The sequence below is a fragment of the Theobroma umbraticum genome, unplaced genomic scaffold (assembly GCF_002168275.2).
Source record: "Theobroma umbraticum cultivar Fairchild unplaced genomic scaffold, ASM216827v3 scaffold_2.0, whole genome shotgun sequence".
NCBI classification, from domain to species: Eukaryota; Viridiplantae; Streptophyta; class Magnoliopsida; order Malvales; family Malvaceae; genus Theobroma; species Theobroma umbraticum.
This window is the reverse complement of record NW_018397277.1, coordinates 1,846,913-1,852,441: the sequence shown is the minus strand read 5'-3', so window position 1 is coordinate 1,852,441 and position 5,529 is coordinate 1,846,913.

The window sequence follows — 5,529 nt, the reverse complement described above, 5'->3', positions numbered from 1 at the left end:
TTATAAGATAGTCTGGTGTCTTAAGTCTAGAGAGTATTTACACAACTGACACACGAGAAATGTTGCATAGACACTAGTGTGTATTACTAAATGCACTTCTCATGGTGGGTCATGTTTAGTGAACTTACTCTCTTAGGTAAACACCTAAATTCTAGTTTCAAGTATCTCTATACTTTAATCCACGAGATCAATTGCTTACTTCCAAAGTATGGAACATAGAATTTACCAGTCTTTAAACATCATTGATGTCTAGTCTCATGATACATTGACAAAAAACATTTTGAGATTATATTTTGATGCATAGAGATCTCATAACTGCAACCTATTATAGTTCTCTTGTAGGGCATATTAATCTCATGGACTTCATCTAATTAAACTTATAACCCATTATAATTAATGTATTATTGATGAAGAAAAACCTCTAATCATTTAATATGAATGATGTTATTGCATGATTGGTACCAAGTCTTAAGCAATCTTAATTGGCTGTAAAACGCATCTTATGGATTATGGGGTTAGAATCGAGTATGGATAAGCGATGGGGCATTAGTGTTTTGTTTTTAAGTGCTAGATATTCCTAAGTCTTAGCCCTAATGTATTCTAGGGTTTATCTTTCTTCTTATTATGTAATAAGTCATAAAACTATCTTTTAGCTTATAAGTAGTTACATAATAAATATGGTCTAATTTTCTACCCATGCAAATACAGGTATCGAACAAATAATATAATAGTAACCAAATTGTCAATCTCATGAAGAATTGATCTAAAATTTTACTAAGTACTAAAATTATCACAATTTAGTCTTATCCAAACAATCAAAACTAAATAACCAATTAAACTAAAAATTAACTAAATCTAATTAACAATAATATAACTAAAAGAATCAAAGCAATAATATAATCGTAGAAAAATCAATTGAAACAAACCTAAGAGTACAATATCTCTCACACTTCATCTAAATCTTACCTTTGTCTCTTAACTTAATTCAATAGATTTGATTGTTAACCTAGAGTCCTCAATTATTTATAATACGCTCCTGAAACTCTTATGAAAATATCTATTTTAATCAAAATATTATGTTCCTATATGATTTAAAATTAAAATAAATTGATTAAATCTATGCTTTAATTCCTAGCTACATACGGCATATAAGAATATTCTTATCTTATACACAAATCAATTTATTCATTTAAGCAAATAAATTTGATCATATGTTATTCCAATCTTAGTCTACACTAAACTTCTTTTTCCAAGTTATGTTTAGGTTTTCAATTCAACTTATCTGGTAGCTAAGCAATTCACAGCATTAAGAATAAATTGGAATAAGCAATCCAATACCATTGAAAATAAATCAGAAAGAGATTAAAAATTTGAATTAGCTACTCAATTGCAATCTTAAAGAAAAGAAATTAGCTACTCATAATTGCAATAATAAATAAAAACATTTGAAGTTTAATCATCAAGAGTTACTAGAATAAGAATATAAGAAAGAAAAAATGAAAAATTCTCAATCTTGATCTTCAATCTTCCACTTTGATGCTTGCTTCTCAAATCTCTTGATGGCTAACTTCTCTAAAAAAACTAAAATTAAATTGCTCTACAAAAAACTAAAACTTCTAATAATCCTAAACTTAGCATAATTTGCTATCTATAGAGGCTTAGAATAGGTGTTAAAACATTATTAAGACTCTCTTGTCTTTCAAACAATGCACCAACCCTGTGGCCTTTAACAATTGGGTTGAAAATTTGAATTTGGGCTCTTGATGCTACGACACTGACATTTTATACCATGGCGCTAGCTTGGCTTTAGGTCTTCATGCATAATTTGCTACACTTTGTCAAATTCCAAATTAATTTTCTCCAAATTCAAGATAGAAACGGGCAAAGTGGATTCCATGAAAGTTGTGTCTATTCTCTTACCTTCCCAATGGCTTAAGAATTGCATTATTTGGACATTTGGAATTGAAGTTATGCTCGAAATATTGTAACATGCATGAATAAAGCCTTGGTCCTTTAAACACCTTTCTTTACCAACTTGAAGCCTTATTTCTTGGAATCCTACAAAAGTATAAAAACTACTAAGTAATAACTAAACTAAAGCAAATAAACATAAAAATAGCATAAAATAAAATAACTCACAAAAAATAAACTAATTAAAAAAGTCACTAAGAATAACTAAATTCTTACCTAAATTCAAAATTTTAGCTAGTTTTTAAGAACAAAATGAGGCCACATAACTTTGTAAAATGGAGTTATCAATAATAAAAACTACCTTTCAAAAAAAAGTATTCAAACGAGAAATGAAATAAAATTATATAGTACTTAAACTTTTCATTTGTATATTTACATACACAAACAAAAATCATACCCTTTAAAAAGATGATTTTACCTAACTTTTTTCATCGATAAACATCCATTGGCAATGCCTACAGATTAACGATTGATTCTCGACCAACTATTTTAACAGTAGACAAAAATATTGACAGATTAGCGATGGAAAACATTTAGTTGGAAAAGCACACATGTCAATCTAATATCCTTTGTACAACCATTTCTTTTTCCCACTCAACTCAACTTTACTATGCATATTTCAATTTAGGTATGCTTTTTACTTCAAAACCATTTACCTTATCTTGAATCAATCACTTTTATGAAAATTTGACTACTTGTTTGATTTAAGGTTTGAGATTTGAATTGTTTTCTTTATAATAAGTTTTTGCTCTTTGTTTTTCCTATTTTTGCTTTCGATGATTTTAAGCTTTGTATGTTTTTTCAGTTGTAAAAGCAATCAAATGGTGAAGACAAAATCATTAATAGCCTAAGCTGTTCATTAATCAATTTATGTTTTATGTTGAATATACATTAATGACCCATGATTCTATTAGAATTCGCAAAATGCCAAAAGATGAAAAAAGAAATGCTATTAGCAAAAACTCACTGTTGATTGTAAATTGTGCTTTGGTTTATTGAAGACTTTGGTAATGATTTGCAAATTAATGTGTAGGTTACCTATATCTCCAAGGAGAGTGGAACAAAAACAAAGATTTATATATAGAAAAATGCCACCTTCAAACCAAAACATTAAGTGAAATTTTCATATATTGCAATATATGAATACGATTAGACAAGGGTTTAGGGAAATATCCATAAAAATATATTAGAAAAATTTATAAACAAAATTTTTTTACTAATAATAAAAAGTACAATAAGGGTATAATACTTTAGCACATGTGTATCTTAAACATCCACGTAATGATATTTAATTGAAAAATATAGGCATAATATCTTAAAAAGCCACTACACTATTTTAGAAAACTCAAATAAGCCCTTTTACTTTTATTGCATTCAATCAAACCCTTGAACTTTTATTTTAAGCTAAATAAGTCTTTAAACTCTTCTTGTAAGTCAAATACCCCCTTATAATTAGTGATTAACTTAGTTAAAATGTCATTTGTCATTTTATATCGTGTGGTATTAATGAGGTAATTTAATATATCATAATTGATGATGATGTAGCATGTTGATATATCATAATTAATGATGACGTGACATACTAATTTGACATGATAACATAACCATATGACATTTTCACCCTCCACATCAATGCTATGTCAGTGCCATGTGGATATAAAATAACAATGGGTATTTTGACTAATGAAAATTAATCAATTATTAGTCATAAGGGCTTATTTGACCTAAAATAAAGTATATGGGCTTGATTGAACGTAATAAAAGAATAAAGACTTATTTGAATTTTTTTTTACTAGATTAAGGGGTTATTTGAGCATTATGCTAAAAATAAATGTCAATTTTTGTATATGATAAATATTTATGTCTCAATTAATTAGGTATAATTTTGTTACATGGTTAGTTGTAACTTATAACACAATATAAAACCAATGTTAACAAAATGCACAATGCTAATTATTAGTAATACCATTGTTATGAACAGTTTGTATTTTCTATGTACAAAAATCTTAGATAATATATAACAAGTATACTAATTAATTATAGGTAATGATTTATCTTTGCCCTAAGGAGTTTATGTTGACTTGGAAAATTAAGACAAAGACGTCTTCAACTTTAGTATTTCCATATAAAAATTTTAAATTTTTATCCTATTTACATTTTATTAAAAAATTAAAATAAATTTGTTAATCTTATCAACGAATCACAACCCTTTAAAGAGTTCTGTGATCTTTTCTAAGTTGTTAAGCTTCAAAAGGGGCCGGAATATCTAATAGGATATGACACATGGTTTGCTGTAGGTTGTTTTTTTTTCTTTGTGTCAACTGTCATGCACTCCTCCATCTCATGAGTGTACAAGTATGGAACTTGGAGTTTTGTACTGAATTTGGAATTATCATGTCTTCAACTTGCGATGGTTTAGATTTTTGCTTATCAGATTTCAGATTATGCATTTGTTTCTTTGCATTTTTTTCATTTATATTCTTAATAACAATTATAAGGATGTTGCAAAGCTGCTATTGATTGCTATATCAGTTCCTACTGTAAATTGATAAGTTTTTATGTTGATGTAATAAGCTTATCATTTCAAAAATTTAGATTTAGGGATTACAGCACAATTTATCACTCATAGATTTTTTGGACTAGTTTGATCAAACTCAAATTGAATTAATCTAAGATAGAAAGGTCAGGTCTATAGAATCTAAGAGCTATCCATAATGAAATCTTTGAATGAAAAATATATAGACTATAGAGCAAATCATAACCTTAGATGATGTGCGATGTTCTAAAACTTCAACGGAGATGAAAATTGAAATTTGTAAAACACCGTGCGTCATCTAAGCCAAAATGAGTGCTTTTGCAGAAGGTTAGTTTCCATCTTCTTTAATGTCTAACATAGTGATTGACATGAGTTTTCAATTTCATTCCCTTTGTTCTCATAGTATTAATATGTAAAATCATCTTTCTAGGCAATTGATGATATTTCTTGTCGTTGATATATTAGGTATTCTATCTATGAAGCTTCCTTATCAAATATGATTAAATTGAAAGGAATACTCTTTTTAATATAATCATATTTGATAAGTGAGCTTCAGAGATAAAATATCTAATTTGCCGACTAGGAAGATGATCTTACATACATATACTATAAACTTAGGATAATAAAGTTGAAAACTCTTGCCAATCATTAGATTAAGCGTTAATCCTCCATAGAATCTCGATATCTACGAGGCACTGAAGGAAAATGTGCATTAGATGAAGAATCGTTTAATGAACTTGGGGTCCAGCTTCCAATAGATCTTATTAAAGCAAACGATGAGCCTTTCTAATAACGAGGATGTGTAACCAAGCGATGATATTAGTGGATAGGTTTATATTTTTGTCCATTTGTTTTCTTAATAAAATTGTAAGTTTTTTTATTTGTATTTTTATTGATTGTAATTAAAATAATACAATTTGTATTGTAATTTTTATTAATTAAAAAATATTTTCTTTATATATTTGCAATCTTTAAAATTATTCATCATTTATATTTGTATTTGTATTTTTTAATTTTTAAAA